Here is a 21,319-nt window from a genome sequence, read left to right as displayed (position 1 = left end):
TGCATTTGCCAGATCGTGTTTGCATTGCACGAATGCTGCAGATGCAGATTCAGTCCAAGGGACAGCTCGTTGATCTTTTTTTTTTTTGCTACTCTTCAGAAACTCATGTAGGCAGGCTTGTGTTTTTGCGGCATTTGGCAGAAAGCGTCGGTAGAAATTTAACATTGCTAGGAAACGCTTCAGTTCAGAGATGGTTTTGGGCTGAGGTAGGTCGTTAATTGCTTTGACTCTTTCCGGTAAAGGTTTGACTCCTTTCTGGGTGATAAGACATCCAAGAAAGGAAACTGAGGGTTGACCAAGTACACATTTGGATGGATTTAGTTTTAATCCATGATCTTTAAGACGAGTGAAAATCTGACGCAGATGTTGAAAATGTTCTTCCGCATCTGTAGATGCAACCAGGATATCATCAAAATATGGGATGCAGAAATCGAGGCCAGACAGTACTTGGTGTATGAAACGCTGAAATGTTTGGCCAGCATTGCGAAGGCCAAATGGCATATATAAGTACTCAAAGAGACCAAATGGTGTAGTCACTGCGGTCTTGGGCACATCTTCAGCATGCACTGGGATCTGATGATATGCTCTAGCAAGATCGAGGGTAGAAAATATGTTTGTTCCATGAAAAAGATGGGTACAGTCTTGGATATGTGGGATTGGATATCTGTCAGGGACTGTGACGGCATTAAGTCGACGATAATCTCCACAAGGCCGCCAGTCACCATTAGACTTTTTAACCATGTGAAGTGGACTGGCCCATGGACTTTTAGATGAGCGAATGGTTCCCTGTGCTAGCATGAATTCAAATTCTTTGCAAGCAGCTTTTAGCATCTCTGGAGAAAGACGACGAGGCTTGGAAAATACAGGTGGGCCATGTGTTTCAATGTGATGATACACTTCTGGCTGATGAGTATGCTGCCCTGATTTGGATGGGTTTAAAATGTCAGGGAATTCTGCTAATAACCGATGAAACCGTGTGCTGCCCGATAAAACACTTATGTTGGTAGGTACATTCGATATGTGAGAAGCTTGGCCCTGTGATGTCAGCTGAGTTGTAGCATCAATTAAGCAATTATTCTTGACATCCACTAGAAGGTGGAAAAGTGTCAAGAAGTCGACACCAATAATTGCTTGAGTTACATCAGCAATAATAAAAGGCCAGTTGAAAGTCCGGCGCAAGTTTAAATCAAGTGTCAATAGTTTGGTGCCGTAGGTTGCAATTTGGGTACCATTGGCTGCATACAGTACAAGTTTATTAAGTTGGTGAGCATTTGTTTTAGTACTCGGGAGCACTGATATGTCAGCTCCAGTATCTACTAGAAAACATAACTGAGTTGAACGATCAGCCAGTACTATTCTGTCGATGTGGCGGACATTCTGTTGGCCAGCAGAAGACCGCCCATTTAGTTTCCCGCTTGTACAAAAGTGCATGGAGGGGCACACATGGAGGGGTACAAAAGTGCATGGGCGAGCCAAAATTCATATGATAAAAACATATGCCACTTGTGGGTTCTTTGTACTGCGTTCGAGTATTAAGACGGGATGGACTCCTGCTTCGGGCACGAAATTTATTACGTGGGCCCTGATTTGATCGATTGTATCTCCGTGAAGCATGAAGACTTGTAGAGAGTTCAGATACTTTTTTGGTCAATTCAGCCACTTGTTGTTCGAGGGATGAACTGGAAGGTGCAGCATTAGCAGCACTGACATAAGCTGGAGTAACAAGTTCATTAATTTTGTCAGCCATTGCTGCTAAACGGGTTAGATCTTCATTGGAAGCAGCGAGAATTATTTGTATGTTATTAGGGAGACGCGAAAGCCATAGTGACTTCAACAAGTCGTCACTAAAATGGCTTCCTGCCAGATCACGCATTCGTGACAGCAAGTATGAAGGTCGCTGATCTCAAAGTTCAAGTCCTTGTAGTAAAGTACGTATTTTTGAAGATTCACTTTCTGAATAGATTTCAATGAGCCGCTGTTTCAGTTTGGAGTATTTATCACAATCAGGTGGTTTGAGAATTAAGTCATGCGCTGAATTCAGAATATCAGACTCAATTGCTGCAACTACATGGTTGAATTTTGTAGAATCCTCACTAATGCGAGCGATAGAAAATTGTGCTTCGATCTGAGCGAACCACAATGAAGGATTATTTTTCCAGAAAGACGGTGGCTTCACCGCAACGCGTGTGATTTGTGGCTCTGGTGGAATATCGTCGGGCATACTGATAGATAATTTTTACTTTAAATAATAAACACTTAACAGCACAAATATTGTAGCATGAAGATACACTATTGATATTTTACTATGATAACAATAAATATTTTAACCATGCAGAAAAAATTTACGTAACGATACACACACAAATAAGACAGGGTCAGCAATTACACACACAAATGATATTTTACCGAAATGCATTTGAAAAGAAACCCTTATTTGAGAAAAAAAATGATGCGTTCATTTTGTATTGCGCACACACAAAATCACCACTTCACACTGCTAAGGCACTTTCGAAGGAAAAAGGAAATCACTCCTGTAGCACGTGGGAAAGAAATTCACTACTTTCGAACACTGAGGGAAGAATTTTGCCGTAGCACGTTGCAGAAAAATTACTGATGTAGCACATTTAGCGAAAATCACTATTGTATTACATTTGTCACAAAAGTTGAATGATCGAAGAATTATTGCACGACTGGCGAAGTCAGCGGAACGGAACAGATCACATTGATGATTTGCTGAAGCTCCTTGCGATGATATGCACGACTTTGAAAAAAACACAAGCAATATATATCAATACTTCTAGAAATAATTGAAGGGGTACGTTGTAGCATACGTTTAATGTCCATATTCGTTGTTATTTTTAGTCAGTTCTTCAGAATGCCTTGGATGCACGTGGCTTAGGGTCGTTGAAAATCCATTGTCAGTAGCGTGCTCAGTCAAAAGGTCACCACTTTTGGTGGTCGTGTGTGCTTAATGCATGATATAATTAAAGAAAATAAGAGTAGACAATCTCCTATAACAAAAGAATATATTAAGTACTACATTACAATTTAAATTACATTGCAGAGATCAACACAGAGCTCGGAACACAGTTCGTGCTAGCGTCGCGTACACTTGTCCGACGAGAAGTCTGAGTGAGTAAAGATGTCGCTTTGCTGCTCCGATTAAGAACTGGATTTTACACGTGGCGCCATCTCATGAATAGAAGTTGAAGTATCTGTCGGAACGCCACAGTACTTCCCCCAAGTACCATCGGTACGTTATAAGTACTTTGGGTTAAATTTAACCTTTCTTCCAGATCTGGTAGTTTTAGGTTGCTCTTTAACGGGATGTAAGCTTTCTCCGGGGAGTGATGTTGATGAGGAAGTTGTTGGATCTTGCATTAGAAATGCTGGTTTGAGACGATCGATTCCAATCACTGATTGTTTGCCATTGCAGATGATGGTGAAATGTTTCGGTGTTCGTTTGACAACTTTGAATGGACCATCATATGAAGGTGTTAAAGTTGGCTTAATTGCATCGTTGCGCACGAATACGTGCGAAGATGTCTCAAGCGCAGGATGTACAAAATAGCTTGGCTGGTTATGCGAAGATGCTGGGGTTGGCGAGATATTGCTCATGGTCTCACGTAAACGTTGAAGGAATGTTGGAGGGTCGATAACTGGAGTAGATTCTGGGTGAAAGAATTCACCTGGCAGACGGAGGGTTGCACCATATAACATTTCAGCACAAGTGCTACTAATGTCTTCTTTGAATGCTGTGCGAAGACTAAGCAAGACTAGGGGTAAGGCTTCTGTCCAGTGTGTGCTACTGTGGCACTTCAGACCTTGTTTGAGAGATCGGTGAAAGCGTTCCACCATCCCATTTCCAGATGGATGGTATGGTGTTGTGCGAATATGGCGAATGCCAAGAAGAGAGGTGAGGGATGCGAACAAGTGACATTGAAATTGTCGGCCTTGGTCAGTAGTGATAGTGGTAGGCATGCCAAATCTTGAAAGCCACTGGGAGATGAATGCTCGAGCTACAGTTTCAGCGGATATATTTTCAATAGGAATGGCTTCAGGCCATCTTGTGTACCGATCAATACAAGTGAGGAGGTAAGTGTAACCATTTGAAGGAGGCAATGGGCCAACCAAGTCTAAGTGCACATGATCAAAGCGTCTTGCTGGAAGGTTAAATTGTTGAATGGGGCTGTGAGTGTGACGGGATACTTTACACCGTTGACATCTAATACATGAACGAGTCCATTCTGTGATGTCTTGATTCATTGCTGGCCAGACAAATCTGTCTGCGATCAGCTTTTTGGTGGCACGGATTCCAGGATGTGCCAAATTGTGCAAGGCATTAAACACTTCACGTCTAAAATTGACAGGAATATAGGGACGTATTCTATTGTTCTCTATGTCACAGTAAATTTTAAGCGTTGGATCAATGTGCAGCGGTTGTAACTGAAGGGAGGTTTGTGGATTTGAGATTAGGTTCTTGAGTTCCTCATCATGCAATTGAGCTTTTGCAATTTCAGAGAAATCTGGGGTAGTGAGGTTGATATTGTTTACCCGAGACAAGGCATCAGCGACACAATTATCAGTACCAGAGACATATCTGATATCTGTACTAAACTGGGCGATGAAATCCAGATGTCGAAGCTGACGAGGAGAACATGAGTCAGAGTTTTTCCTAAAAGCGAAGGTTAATGGTCGATGATCGGTGAAAATGATGAAATCGTGTCCTTCCAAGTTGTGCCGGAAGTATTTAACAGCACAGTACACAGCAAGTAGCTCTCTGTCATATGTGCTGTATTTCCTTTCTGCAGTAGTGAGTTTTCTGGAAAAGAATGCCATTGGGGAAAGTCCTTTAGTGGTATGGGCTTGAAGCACTGCTCAAGTGTGGCTGCATTTGCCAGATCGTGTTTGCATTGCACGAATGCTGCAGATGCAGATTCAGTCCAAGGGACAGCTCGTTGATCTTTTTTTTTTTTGCTACTCTTCAGAAACTCATGTAGGCAGGCTTGTGTTTTTGCGGCATTTGGCAGAAAGCGTCGGTAGAAATTTAACATTGCTAGGAAACGCTTCAGTTCAGAGATGGTTTTGGGCTGAGGTAGGTCGTTAATTGCTTTGACTCTTTCCGGTAAAGGTTTGACTCCTTTCTGGGTGATAAGACATCCAAGAAAGGAAACTGAGGGTTGACCAAGTACACATTTGGATGGATTTAGTTTTAATCCATGATCTTTAAGACGAGTGAAAATCTGACGCAGATGTTGAAAATGTTCTTCCGCATCTGTAGATGCAACCAGGATATCATCAAAATATGGGATGCAGAAATCGAGGCCAGACAGTACTTGGTGTATGAAACGCTGAAATGTTTGGCCAGCATTGCGAAGGCCAAATGGCATATATAAGTACTCAAAGAGACCAAATGGTGTAGTCACTGCGGTCTTGGGCACATCTTCAGCATGCACTGGGATCTGATGATATGCTCTAGCAAGATCGAGGGTAGAAAATATGTTTGTTCCATGAAAAAGATGGGTACAGTCTTGGATATGTGGGATTGGATATCTGTCAGGGACTGTGACGGCATTAAGTCGACGATAATCTCCACAAGGCCGCCAGTCACCATTAGACTTTTTAACCATGTGAAGTGGACTGGCCCATGGACTTTTAGATGAGCGAATGGTTCCCTGTGCTAGCATGAATTCAAATTCTTTGCAAGCAGCTTTTAGCATCTCTGGAGAAAGACGACGAGGCTTGGAAAATACAGGTGGGCCATGTGTTTCAATGTGATGATACACTTCTGGCTGATGAGTATGCTGCCCTGATTTGGATGGGTTTAAAATGTCAGGGAATTCTGCTAATAACCGATGAAACCGTGTGCTGCCCGATAAAACACTTATGTTGGTAGGTACATTCGATATGTGAGAAGCTTGGCCCTGTGATGTCAGCTGAGTTGTAGCATCAATTAAGCAATTATTCTTGACATCCACTAGAAGGTGGAAAAGTGTCAAGAAGTCGACACCAATAATTGCTTGAGTTACATCAGCAATAATAAAAGGCCAGTTGAAAGTCCGGCGCAAGTTTAAATCAAGTGTCAATAGTTTGGTGCCGTAGGTTGCAATTTGGGTACCATTGGCTGCATACAGTACAAGTTTATTAAGTTGGTGAGCATTTGTTTTAGTACTCGGGAGCACTGATATGTCAGCTCCAGTATCTACTAGAAAACATAACTGAGTTGAACGATCAGCCAGTACTATTCTGTCGATGTGGCGGACATTCTGTTGGCCAGCAGAAGACCGCCCATTTAGTTTCCCGCTTGTACAAAAGTGCATGGAGGGGCACACATGGAGGGGTACAAAAGTGCATGGGCGAGCCAAAATTCATATGATAAAAACATATGCCACTTGTGGGTTCTTTGTACTGCGTTCGAGTATTAAGACGGGATGGACTCCTGCTTCGGGCACGAAATTTATTACGTGGGCCCTGATTTGATCGATTGTATCTCCGTGAAGCATGAAGACTTGTAGAGAGTTCAGATACTTTTTTGGTCAATTCAGCCACTTGTTGTTCGAGGGATGAACTGGAAGGTGCAGCATTAGCAGCACTGACATAAGCTGGAGTAACAAGTTCATTAATTTTGTCAGCCATTGCTGCTAAACGGGTTAGATCTTCATTGGAAGCAGCGAGAATTATTTGTATGTTATTAGGGAGACGCGAAAGCCATAGTGACTTCAACAAGTCGTCACTAAAATGGCTTCCTGCCAGATCACGCATTCGTGACAGCAAGTATGAAGGTCGCTGATCTCAAAGTTCAAGTCCTTGTAGTAAAGTACGTATTTTTGAAGATTCACTTTCTGAATAGATTTCAATGAGCCGCTGTTTCAGTTTGGAGTATTTATCACAATCAGGTGGTTTGAGAATTAAGTCATGCGCTGAATTCAGAATATCAGACTCAATTGCTGCAACTACATGGTTGAATTTTGTAGAATCCTCACTAATGCGAGCGATAGAAAATTGTGCTTCGATCTGAGCGAACCACAATGAAGGATTATTTTTCCAGAAAGACGGTGGCTTCACCGCAACGCGTGTGATTTGTGGCTCTGGTGGAATATCGTCGGGCATACTGATAGATAATTTTTACTTTAAATAATAAACACTTAACAGCACAAATATTGTAGCATGAAGATACACTATTGATATTTTACTATGATAACAATAAATATTTTAACCATGCAGAAAAAATTTACGTAACGATACACACACAAATAAGACAGGGTCAGCAATTACACACACAAATGATATTTTACCGAAATGCATTTGAAAAGAAACCCTTATTTGAGAAAAAAAATGATGCGTTCATTTTGTATTGCGCACACACAAAATCACCACTTCACACTGCTAAGGCACTTTCGAAGGAAAAAGGAAATCACTCCTGTAGCACGTGGGAAAGAAATTCACTACTTTCGAACACTGAGGGAAGAATTTTGCCGTAGCACGTTGCAGAAAAATTACTGATGTAGCACATTTAGCGAAAATCACTATTGTATTACATTTGTCACAAAAGTTGAATGATCGAAGAATTATTGCACGACTGGCGAAGTCAGCGGAACGGAACAGATCACATTGATGATTTGCTGAAGCTCCTTGCGATGATATGCACGACTTTGAAAAAAACACAAGCAATATATATCAATACTTCTAGAAATAATTGAAGGGGTACGTTGTAGCATACGTTTAATGTCCATATTCGTTGTTATTTTTAGTCAGTTCTTCAGAATGCCTTGGATGCACGTGGCTTAGGGTCGTTGAAAATCCATTGTCAGTAGCGTGCTCAGTCAAAAGGTCACCACTTTTGGTGGTCGTGTGTGCTTAATGCATGATATAATTAAAGAAAATAAGAGTAGACAATCTCCTATAACAAAAGAATATATTAAGTACTACATTACAATTTAAATTACATTGCAGAGATCAACACAGAGCTCGGAACACAGTTCGTGCTAGCGTCGCGTACACTTGTCCGACGAGAAGTCTGAGTGAGTAAAGATGTCGCTTTGCTGCTCCGATTAAGAACTGGATTTTACACGTGGCGCCATCTCATGAATAGAAGTTGAAGTATCTGTCGGAACGCCACAAACGTATGGTTGCTGCAGGGTACACGTGCGAATACTATCTTAAAAGTTTTCTTTCCCCTTACTTTGAGACAACTTGGCTTTAAAATTTACCCGCTCTTTTTTAATTATTATTAATGTTTAATCTAAATTACCTAAATCTCTGGGTCATTGATAATCATATGAATTTCAATGCAGATTGGTTAAACTGCTATTAATAAAAGTCTTATTAAAAATATCTGGCGCAATATTCATTCTTTCTGTGAGATTCCTGAAACATTTGAAAAGCAATATTTATAGTTCGATTGCATTTGATACTATTTCTGATTTTCTATGTTTTTGTCATAAATTAAAAATCTTTAAATCTTTCAACATGTTTCTATATTCTTCATTTACACGCAGATATTAATTTTTTTTAAATAATTTCTTTTATTCATAGATATTTATTAGATCTTATAGTGTGTGTGTGTGATTATGGCAGACTCGAGGGCTATCTGCCTAAGAGGAGGGATGCCTTCGTGGAGGACTTTCTAAGGGAAACTGGCTCGTATACACGTTACACATGGGGAAAACCACGAAAACGCCCATGCAGCCAGCCCGTTCGCGGGATTCGAACCTCGGACCGAACTACCAGTGTTCAGTGACTTTACCGCTCGGCCGCTGGTGGGCTATTAGATTTTATAGATATTTATAGATAGTTATTTTATACATATTTAGCATAATATTTGTATAATTATTCTGAAAAAAATCTGTTTTATTATTGCTGCCAAATTTAATCAATTTAACTTGATGTGATTTTTAAACTTGCTCTTTAAATAAACTCTAGTTAAATATTAAGGAGATTTCAAAATTTTAACTTTTCAGGCATATTTAATGCTGAAATTTACTTAGTTTTTAAAACGGATGTTATTTCCTGGAAAGATTTCGTTTTTTGAATGAACAATATATACGTAAAAATGTATACAAATATGCTTTTTTAAGTAAAGTTAAATATTCAGCGAGCTAAAATTTGGTAACTGAATGTCTTAATTTCAAGGGCGAAAAAAAAAGATTTTTATGATTATACGTGGATAGCTGTTTTGAAAAAGGATGGGTTTCAAATGTGACTCATTTTTCATCTGATTTATGAAAACAAAAAATTAAGTGATTTCAGGATATAGCATAAACATTTTTTTTTAATATCTTCTCGATCTCAAAGAAATTAAACGTGCCCTTGGTATAAATAAATAATAATAACGCCTTTGGTTTCCGCTTTTTCTTAAGCAATAATTTCAAGATTTTTTTAATACAAACATTACGGTATTAACTTTTAAACATCTGATCTGTTTTTAAAAGCAATAAACAAAACATTTAGGAGTTATTTAAGGGCTGAAACGGTGATAATATCAATTTAAAATTTGCGTTTCACTTTTTTTTTATATACACTATTCTATTCTGAAAGGGAATTTTAACCTGAAATAGTCTTTATGAATTTTCAGTTGATCATGAATTTATTGACTGAGTTTAAAAATTCTTGCCTTCCTGTCCTTGAAACACTAGTACACTTTGTCTGAAAAAGGATTAAAAACATTACCCTGTAACAGAAAGCTGAAAAGGAAAAATGGCACATAGTTAATAAGAAACAATGCAATGCTGTTATTTATTAGCTTACAATATAGTTGTTGAATATGGTATTTTTGTAAATAAAGGGTATTATTTTACATTTTGTAAAAAATAAGTAAGCATTCTATTTAATAATTATAACAATTATTAATTATTTAAGAAGTCATTATAAGAATAAGATTCAAAATTTTTTGTGGAATATATTTTTTGAGGATAATTTCTTTCCTAGGAATCCCAGCATTCAATTTTTTTAAGCATTAAGTTCTAAGAAATTGTCTTGCTTCAACACAAATTGAATTATTCACATGAAATCCCTAACCAAAGAAAATGTCTTAAACAACAGTTTTTATTAGAGTAAATATTTTTATTATTTTAATACTGCTAATAATATACAAACAAATATTTAAGTTCACTGCAGTTGAGTGAATAAGAATGATGGATGTTTGTCCTGGATTTGTCGCTGGTAATCGAACAGGTTAGCGGCTTGGTATCTTTATAATTTTCCCCATGCGTAATGTGAATTCAAGCCAATTTCATTTTGGAAATTTTCTAAGAATATATTCTCTTAAGACCACGTACAAAAGACGATTTTCGGTCAAAATTTCGATTTTTACTTTATTGCATTATCTTAAAGAATACATTAGCTATCAAATACAAGTTTTTGCTTGTTGATAGGTTAATTAGAACTGAAGTTATAAGCATTTTTCTGTAACTGAATAAACCGGAAGTTCCAATATTCTGGGCCGGAAGTGAGCGTTTAAATAGATATACCTATTTAGATAGATATACCTATTTAGAAAATAGATATACCTACATTTAAATAGATATACGTTTAAATAGATATACCTATTTAGAAACTTTATTTATCATCAAAATTTTGTAAATTATAAACCTGCGCACTAAGTTTAGATATTTTGTAATACATTTTAAGAAAATGGTGTTAGTTTTTTCCCTTAATTTCGTATTTAGTTTGGCGCAGGGTGTATTTCGACGTTGAATGTATGTGTTGCTGCTTTGTCGATTAGCGTTGACAAAGTGCTTGATTTGAAAGCTATGTCACATTTTTGCATCATTTGCAACAAAATAAACAGAATTGCATGCAATCTTCAGCACGACATATGTAAAGCGTAATATAATTGTTCTGCAAATTATAAAGAATCAGCTTCGGGTATGGAAGCAGTTGGTGCTTATTCCCTGTTTGAATGATCTATTACATTACGAAAGCTGAAGCACACGGAGTATTACGAGGATGGGGATTCTAAGGGGTTTTTAATTGTGAAAGATATATATGGCAAAGATTCGGTCAAGAAAGTGGAATGCATTGAACATGTACAGAAAAGGGTTGGTAGTGGATTACGAAAAGTAAAAAATTCCGCTCCTGAATTGAAAGGAAAAGGTAAACTGACTGATTCTTTTACTGATAAACTGCAGAATTAGGGATTGCAATTAGAAGTCGTGTTTGAAACTTAATTGAGAAGCAGCAGGTTGTACTAACTGCTTGTTCCATTGTAGCTCTTCTTCGAAGCCAATGCCCTCCTCAATAATCAATGAATTGGTGCAACTATAAATGTGTGATCGCAGAAATCAGGAAAAAAATCAGAAAGAAAAAATTAGGCAAAAACCTCTGGTATATCAATATATATTTTGAATTCAATTAAACCTACATATATGAAGTTGACTACATAAACAAGAGTTATTAAAAAGTGTCTACATGGCAAAACTCAAAATATCAAGGAATGTTTTGATGGCATTTTATTGCAAATTGTTCCGAAAGAAACATTCATAAACTTGCGAATATTAATGTTTGGAGCAAATGTAAGTGTTGATTTATTTAATGTTATTTAATGATGGATTTATAGGTTTGCTTGAAGTATTTTCAAGGTTAGGTATGTGCCCTGAATTTTACACTGAGCAGGGAATTCGAAAACTTGATAAAGTGCAAAATCATGACTTTTGGTGGCATTCCACAAGTTTTACAAAAACCCAAAGAAAAAATTACGCTTTGTTCGAAAGAAAAGGTGCATAATGTGGGAAGAAAAAAACAAGCTTTAAAGTTACAAAGCAGGAAAATTTTAATTATCAGGGATGCTTCTTTCACTAAGAAATTGTTTTATGAAAACTTGTTTTCTTGTTTTCTGAAAAATGTTTTTTCTGTAAATATTGCCAATGGTAACAGCCATAACTCAAAATTTTATGTATAAATTTTAATGATACTTTCTATACATGTTTCATATAATCTGATGCATGCTCTGAAGCAAAAGATTTTAGAAATATTAATTAAAAGTTTAATTGTTACTTTTTTATTTTTAGATTTTGGATGCAATAATAGGAAAATATACAGTAAATACTATACATTTTGACATATCTCAAGAATATATGAATATTTCTGAATTATTTTGCTTCATTGCATACAAAACAAGTGTAAATATAAATACAAATTAAAAAAACTGCATATTTATATATACATTGTTCACCGTGGTTGTTGCCGTAAAGGCAAAATTTAAGCAAAAATTATCCTTTTTTTCTTTATTTTTCAAAATTAAAATTACTTAGCATTACGTTTTAAATTGTTTTCACTCTATAATATGCTTATCTTCAAATTAATATGTTTATAGTTAAAATAAAAACCATTTTTAAAAAAATGGTACCCGAACGAGGTCGGATACCTTAAAACAGATAATCCATGACTATTTTAACAACTATAAAAAAACAATTTATGAATATTTTTCGTTTTACGACAACACGAGCAAAATAATTTTCTCTGAAAAAACATATGCACCAGCACTCCTTATCGGCCGACGTTAAGTTAACTGCATCGTTCTTATTCTTTACAGTTTTTTTTTTTTTTTTTCGAAGAACTTTTTGTCAGTAAAGTAAAATGCACTATTTATAATCTGTCATTTTATTTTGTTCTTCTGTTATGTAAATAATCAACTTAAAATACATATTTCGTAAACTGAGAAAGCCCAGTAACGGTCGAGAGGTAAGATAGTTGAGCATGTTAAATCCTAGCGGCTGCATGGAAGGTTTCAAGGTTTTTCATAAGTGTATTGTAAATTAATAGCCCGTTTCCCTAAAAAAATCTCTTCTTTTAGGTAACCCCTGTGTGCTTTACCATAATCCAAAATCTTTGTCGGGAAATCTTTGGCGCATGTGACCTTATTATAAAAAAGGGTTCAAACTGATTTTTAGCTTAAACTTTATTTTCAGTATTAATTATAACATCAATTGCATCAATAGTATTCTAAATATTAATCGCAGGTTTGTATTCATAAATATAATGTACACAAAAGCGGCAGGTAGAATAAATTTATATGAAATTTTATATCATAAAAATTTAGATTAGAATTGTTCACAGCACTTGAGGATTATATGACTAAAAGGCGTTTAAAGGAAAAGAATTCGTATTTCGTTCACATGAGGGAAAACCACGAAAGCTCCCCTGCATTTAATGGTTTTATTTTTATCCATTGGTATGCTAGGAAAATAATGGTTTTGTTTCTCTCATCCCTCGAAATAGTACATTATACCGTACATTCAGGGCTTAAATTCAGCCGGAGGCCGCCTAAGCTATTGCTTAGTTTTCTGAATGAAATTTAAGTCCAGCCGGAGCTCCAAATAAGATGAAGCCCGATATTTTATTTTATCATGAAATTAACAATTCATTAAATTTTACTCATATCTTTATATTTCATTGAATCTTAATTTTCATTTAATTATTTTAATCATTAGTCGTTTTATTTTTTATTAATTTATTTTTATCTTCTTCCTGACCGCCTTCCACAAGGCTCCGGCACTTCTAATTTTAGTAGTAAAGCCCTGCCTTCGGGTTATAATTGCGAACAAATTATTACAAGTAATTACAAGGAATGGCTTTTGATTCGCTTTAGAGAGGAACTGTACTAATTCAGCCCCCTCTGAAATGAAAGGCATTATTAAGAAATTGAATGTCAAGAAATCAGTAAGATTGGAAAATATCCAACGTGTTGATTAAACATTTCCCTAAAAGTGTTCTGTCCAGGATATACAGTACCTGTAATACTTTTTTACATCCTTCTCACTTTTCGGAGGCCTGAAAAGTTGCTAATATCTTCATGCCCCAAAAAACAATGAAATCCCACATTGAAATTACTGGTCAATCAATCTGCTCTCATTTCTCGATAAATTCTTGAGTTTATAATCCTGCCAGATTGTCTGACTGTCTGCATGTTACTAGGATAACAGTTCATGAAATCACAGAAACTGGCTTCGCACTCAGACCTTAATGCTACCCACCTCCTTCGCGATCAGTCAATAGGTACATAACTTCATATATCCCTCTTATTTACTAATTTTTAATCTCGAGTTATTCATTGTATTTATATTTGTAACTTCGTTCATTCTTACTCATTTTCATACTTTTCTTCATATTGTTGATAGTTTGATCAGAAACAAGAACCTCAATATATCTTTTGTATCTCCTCATCAGCTGATGTTATCCAGTCTGGATACATGAGATTTCCCATTCGGTGAGTTATTTGACAGTGGTCTAAGTAGTACTAAGTTTTTAGTTCAAACTAAATAGCTAAGTGTCCAAGTATCTACTTAATTGCATTTTTTCTCCTTTATCCCTGTCTTTTTTCAACCAACATATTATTTTAGCAAAAAATTATCCGAAATAAAGAGAGCCCGTTTCTTGCACTTTTTTTTAAACCGGATTTTCCTTGTCTCCATATTAGTTCCCAAACATGGATTCTTGGTTAAAAACGCTATTTTTGAAAGAAAAAGAAGCACAGTACAAGATATATCTGCGATTGTGAAAAAAATGCGATTCCATCCAAAAACAGTTGCCATCGAGAAGCGCGTTAAAACGGAAATAGGACATCTTTTCAAATTGGTTTTACCTGTACTGACAATAAAAATGCCCCCCTCCCCTGATGTAATGTGTGTCGTATATACTAAAATTATGGTTAACATTTCTTGTCCCCAGCTAAGCTTCGTGGGCGTTACGAAACAAATCCTAATTATAAAGAAAAAAACCATGTATTTCTTAAACAGGCAAATTAATAACCTGGAAAAATCTCAATTTCAAATGATAAAAACTGCTAAAACTAAAGAGAAAATGACAATACATGGAGTTTCGTGGCTTGAGTTACCGCATTGCAATGCTGGAGTTCATATGCTCAAAAAGACACTAATTAAGCCTTGCGTGAAAGAAATTGCGTCCTAGCTGTTCAATGAAGTATACGCCAAAAATATTGATTTTTTACAATTATCCAATGACATTGTTTTGCTCTAATTTTTCTATTCATATACAGAGAGCTAATTAATCGATTTAAACCTTGCAATGAATTCGTATCATAAATGGATGAGCTAACACATATCACAAGCCTATTTATTTCACTAATACTTGCAAAGCAAAAGTACTAGTAAGACAGAAAAGCATGTATAGTAACAGTACTGAAGAGGAATTACCCTTTTGCGAATACCTCTAAGGAAGAGCAGCTAGAGCACATATACTTAATTGCATTAATAATAATATTTATAAAAACAAAATCGACTAGAAAAAGTGTACCAAAGTTGGTACAGGTGGCTGCACAAAATGAAGAGGACTGTGACACGCATTATTGTAAGTTGGTACATTAAGTAACTACGAATGCAATAAAAAGTCACTTCGATTTGAATAATCTGGTACTAATTAGAAAAACGACTAGCATACATATTTAGGAAGTATTTGGATACAGTTGTATAAATGGTCAAGTGTCTAAAACCTCGACGGCTTTCAGGATTATTTAAAATTTTATGTGATGAAATGGGTACTAAACATACGGCCTTTTTATCCCTCCATAAAGGTAGCTACCGAGAGAAAAACTTTGCCGAAACTGTTTGAACTGCGAAACAAGTCGTTGCTTTTCTTTCCGTCAAACAATATCGGACAAATTTCATGGATTTTTTAACAAGCCATACCTGAATAATAAGTGTTGCTCATTTAAAAGATATGTTTACTAAGTGTAATGAAATAAATTTATCATCACAAGGAAGAAATGTTTTCGTTTTAATGTAACGTATAAAATTGCATCTTTCGAACGAAAACTGAGGTTCCGGATTTCTTCTCTATATAAGAATAAATTTGGCTGTTTTCCTAACCAAAATAGCATATTTTTATTGAATAAAGTTTAAAAAGAGACATTAAAGTTTACCATAAAATGTTGCAACATTTGTATGACTCGCGGTAAATCCTTAGTCAATACTTCCCTCTATAGTAGAAAAATACATATTGGACTTCGAAATCCTTTAATAACCATTTTTAAGCCGCTAATATCAGCGCAGCTGATTTCAAAAAACTAATTGATTCGACAACTGATTCCTATATAAAGGAAAATTTAAAGATTACAATGAAAGGAATGTTGGATAAGTTTTCAGAATAATAGCGAAACTTACCAAAAGGAGATGTTGATATATAAAAGGAGATGTCCCTGTTTGCAACGTATTCGTACGAGGCAGATTTTTCACATTACACTGCTACAAAATCTAATCCAAATATAGAACTCGACTTAATGCTACATTTGTTATAAGAATCCAAGTTTCCAACATTGCGCCTGAGATTAAAAGAATCCATAATTCGGAAAAGAAAACACATCGAAGGTCTTGTGAAATACAAATATTTAATTATTTTACATATTATTTGTTTCATTTAAATAGTTGTATGAGTCATTTTGTTTTGTTAAATAGATTCCTTTTACAATTAAAACGTTTCCTTCATAGGTATCCTAAAAAAAGTTTCTTTTATAGGTATCTTAAAAACCTTGGAATAATTGTTATTTCGAATAAATCATCAATGATGCAAATTATGTTAAACAATGCATTGTCAGATGCATTATTAGATACAAGGGCGTAAAGTAGTTTCATGGCAGAAAATATTTAGAAGAATTTTAAACGGGCAGAGTATTTGGTATTGGAGGACTCAGAGTTATTGCCGCCCAAGGTAAACATTGCCAATATTACTTTAAATGTACAGCTGAAAAACGATAACTAAAAAGTTGTTTTCTTGGTTGTGAAAAATCATTAGGCACTTATGGCGAGACGCCATTGTTAATGCAAATTGCAAAACACACCATAGATACAAGCAATAGACCCCCCCCCATTGAACAAAGCCCTACAGATGTGATAATGTTAGAGAAGAAATTACTGAAAAACACATCCAAGAGATGTTAATCTATTTTATGTTTAGTCTCGCACTGCTTTATCTATATTTAAAATTTTATTTTGTGTTATGTTAATTTAAATACTTGCAATTCACTGAGATTCGTTTGTCGCACAAGCTGCGCCTTTATAGTCATTAAAGAGTTAAGTAAAAAATTATTTTAACCTTCTCAAGACTTTGTGATTTGTTAAAGATTAAACGATAGCTTGCTATCAGTCTAGTAGGGGTGTTTAACACAAGCTTCTTGATACAGAACACCAACAGTGGAGCTCAGACACAGGCTATTCATTCATTCATTCATTACAAATTATGCCGAAATATTGCATTTGATGCAACGTGTCCGGCTCATGACAAGTATGTCCGAGGGGACATGACATAAAAGTGTCTGGACCGAGTGATAGGAGGCAATAGGAAATGAGAGAAAGAGGGGGTGACCACTGGACGCCGCAAGCAGAGAATCGAACTTAAAGCCCAAGACCAGGAGAGGCAGCAAGGTGTGGAGTGTCAGAGTTAAAGTTGTTCATGATAGGTATGCTAAGTAAAAACATGATATAATTGCAAATACAATTTTATTACATAAAATAAATACAATAAGTGAGCATATACAAATACAAAATACAAAAGAGTTCGAGTTGCAATACGAACGTTTATGTACAATATATACAGAAAAGATGATGTTGCATGAAAAGACTGATTAAGTAGGAAAATTAGTGTCCCTGGTGAGGAAGGCCGCTAAAGGTCTGATTTTGACATCTTCAGGAAACACGGTATTAAAGTATTTCATGTGCGAGCAGTTTCTCGCCTTATCAAAAAATTTCCGATTTGCGTTATGGAGGAAATTCTCGATATTCTATATTTTTAAATCTCTATTTTCATTAGTTTATTTCATTAGGAGAGTTTCATTAGAAACATAAAAATGAGCATTCGTGATCTGTCTTAAAAATTTGTTTTGTGTGATCTGTAATTTCTTGAAGTCATTTTTCGAATAAGTCGCCCAGGCTGGAGACGCGTAAGAAAAGATAGGCCGAATAATGGCAGTATAAATATGCCTCTTTCTTCGTAAGTCGAGTTTTGAATTTTTTCCGATTAATGGAATAAGATCTCTGATAGCCGCAACTGTTTTGCCTCTGATTTTTTGGATATGGTCTTTCCATGTGAATTTATTGTTTAACACAACACCAAGGTAGGTAGCTTTGTTCACAAGCGGAACTTCGACATTAAAGATTTTAAGTTTATTTACAAAAGGACTTCTAGAGTGCCTTTTTCCAATGATGATAAGCTGGGATTTTTGTGCATTGATGGCTATGCGCCATTTCGTGCACCATTGCTCAATTTCTGGAATTTTATCCTGCAATTTAGAAATGGCAAGTTCTTGGTTGTGAGACGTATATGCAAGTACCGTGTCATCGGCGTAACATCCTAAGTAAAAATTTGGGTCAGTGCATATTTTAGGGAAATCAGCAACATAAAATATAAAAAGAATAGGTCGTAAAATTGATCCTTGTGCTACACCAGCGTTGAGTCTTCTGGGATCAGAGTTGTCGTTACCAATATTGACAAAGAATTTTCTGTTTTTAATAAATGAATAAATAAGTAATATCAGGTCTCTGTCAAAATCCAAGGAAATAAGCTTGAGAATAAGCCCCTCATGCCAGACGCGGTCGAAAGCTTTCGCCACGTCTAGCATGAGTTAGAGCTACTAGAGATTTATAGTAGCCTTAGCATGAGTAAGGCGACACTCTGATGTTTGAAAAGTGCAGAACCGATGTATTCACACAGTTGGACAAGCTGCTTGGTCGTAGACAAATTCTTGCGGAAGCCAAACTGTTCAGGAGGTATCTTATCCATGTAAGGCTTGATTCTCTTATAGATAACTCGTTCGTAGATTTTGCCCAGACCGGGCAGTAAACTAATTGGTCTGTAACCCTCCGGGGAGGTAGCATTTTTACCAGGCTTGGGTAATAAAATTACTTTAGCATTTTTCCATTTATCGTGGAAATAATTTCTCTCAAGACAAGCATTTAAAATGCTGACATACGAGGGCCATCCAGGAAGTAGATTACGTTTCCGTCTGTGTCCGCTAGGGGCGGGGCTAGCGCGGCCATCTTGGGGTCAGAGCGTTGCGCAGCTCAGTCTGCATCTAGCCGTGCTAGTGAGAGGTTCGTGCTGTGCTCCGTTCAGATACTGTGACGGTTTGAAATGTCTGCGTTAATTGAAAATCCCGCGAGCTGCGAGGTGCGCTCAGTAATAAGGTTTCTGACTGCAAAAAACTGTAAACCGATAGAAATCTATCGGCAGCTTCGTGAAGTGTATGGGGACAACATTATCACTGAAGGTGGAGTGCGTCAGTGGGTCATAAGATTTCAAAATGGCCGAACCAATGTTCACGACGAAGATCGAAGTGGGAGACCCAGCATAGTGACCGCCGAACTTCTCGAAAAAGTCGATGCTTAAGTCCGTGAAAATCGAAATTTCACAATAACGGAACTTTCTTTGAGTTTTCCACAAATTTCGCGAAGTTTGTTGCACGAAATCATCAGCGAAAAGCTTGGTTACCACAAGTTTTGTGCAAGATGGATTCCAAAAATCTTGACAGAGGACCACAAAAATCAGCGAATAGCTGCAGCGTTGAACTTTTTGGACGCTTACCATAAGGATGGTGACTCTTTACTCGATCGCATCGTTACTGGTGACGAAACATGGGTGAAACATGTGAACTGTGAAACGAAATTGCAATCAATGCAGTGGGGGCACACAAGTTCTCCCCAAAAACCCAAGAAATGCATGCAAACAATGTCGGCAAGGAAGATGATGGCGACTGTTTTTTGGGACAGAAAAGGTGTAATTTTGGTGGACTTCCTGGAAAGAGGCACTACAATAAACTCTCAAAGGTATTGCCAAACTCTCCAAAAACTCAGAAGAGCAATTCAAAACAAGCGCAGAGGAATGTTGAGCTCTAAGATCTTGTTGATTCACGACAACGCCCGGCCCCACACGGCAAATGTCACTCGTAAAGTTCTTGAATCTTTTAAGTGGGAGTTGTTTCCTCATCCGCCGTACAGTCCCGACCTGGCACCGAGCGACTTCCACCTATTCCCAGCAATGAAGAAGTGGCTGGCTATGCAGCGTTTTGATAACGACGCACAGCTGCAAGAAGAGGTAACGAAGTGGTTGAAGACGCAGGCGGCCGAATTTTTCGACGAAGGAATTTCCAAGCTCGTACATCGCTACGATAAATGCCTTAATTTGTATGGTGACTATGTAGAAAAGTAGTATTTGAGGGTGGCTTTCATCTGTATATAATAAAATTTGTTTCCTATACTTTGTTTATTTTTTTATTCCAAAACGTAATCTACTTTCTGGATAGCCCTCGTATTTCGTGATAACATTAATAGGCATATTTTTGATGGCGTTGGTGATGTTATCAAAACCGGGAGCTTTTCTATTCTTCATTCTTTTGATAATCTCTTTAACTTCATTAGGTGAAGTATAATTAGTCTTGTTTTGGGGGCCCGGGCCGTTAATCCAGTCTTGAATAAAATATCTTGTGTCATAAGAAAATAAAGGGTCGCTCGGATCTTGGTTAGGAACAAATTGCTTTTCTAAATAATCAGCCATTACAATGGCTTTGTCCTTATTGGTGACGGCTATAGTATTATCTCCGTAAATTGGTTTATTGTTCGGCTTTTTGCCGCGAAGATTTCTTGCAAAAGACCAGAATGCATTATTCGGCTCATTGAATGTTTCAATTTTTGCGTTCCACGACTCATCTCTATGTTTATAAATACTTTTCTTTATTTCTCTGTTGAGTTTATTTAACTCTTTTTTGATTCTAGGATCCCAGGCAATATGCCATCTTTTGCGTAGTTTGTTTCTTTGTGATATCAGGTTTCTAATGTTACTAGGCAATCTAGCACTGTACTTATCAGCGAGAATTTTCTTAGTAGCCCTGTTATATGCACTAAGTATGCTATTATTGAGAACATCAATTGCGTAATCAATATCAAATTTTGTTTTAAGGTGCTTAATACCCGGAGGGTTTTCAATGAGGTAATTATGATATTTATTCCAGTCTGTAGAGATTTTAAACCATTCATCAGTGTTTTTATTCGTACCAAGCGTAGCTAAAACAGGCACGTGATCCGAAGTTAATTCAACTTTCACATCGAGATAAATCGGGATAGAAGTGGTGGTAAGAATAACATCCAGGATGTCTCCTTTTCTAGGGTCATCAGGAAGATAAGAGTAGTCAGCTGGAGCATAAAAATAGATAGGATAATTATTAATGAATTCAAATAAAAGTTCTCCATTTCTGTTGGTGCGTCTGCATCCCCATTCTACATTCTTCGCGTTGAGATCGCCAGCTAAGATGATATGTTCCGAATTGGGCAGTAACTGTGCAAGTTTATGCTCATCAATAGGAGTGTATGGAGAGTTA

The sequence above is a fragment of the Stegodyphus dumicola genome, chromosome 12 (assembly GCF_044657685.1).
Source record: "Stegodyphus dumicola isolate Sdum_Otavi_A_Nest chromosome 12, ASM4465768v1".
Classification (NCBI taxonomy): domain Eukaryota; kingdom Metazoa; phylum Arthropoda; class Arachnida; order Araneae; family Eresidae; genus Stegodyphus; species Stegodyphus dumicola.
The sequence above is the reverse complement of the archived record's forward strand: the minus strand, read 5'-3'. Positions refer to the sequence as shown.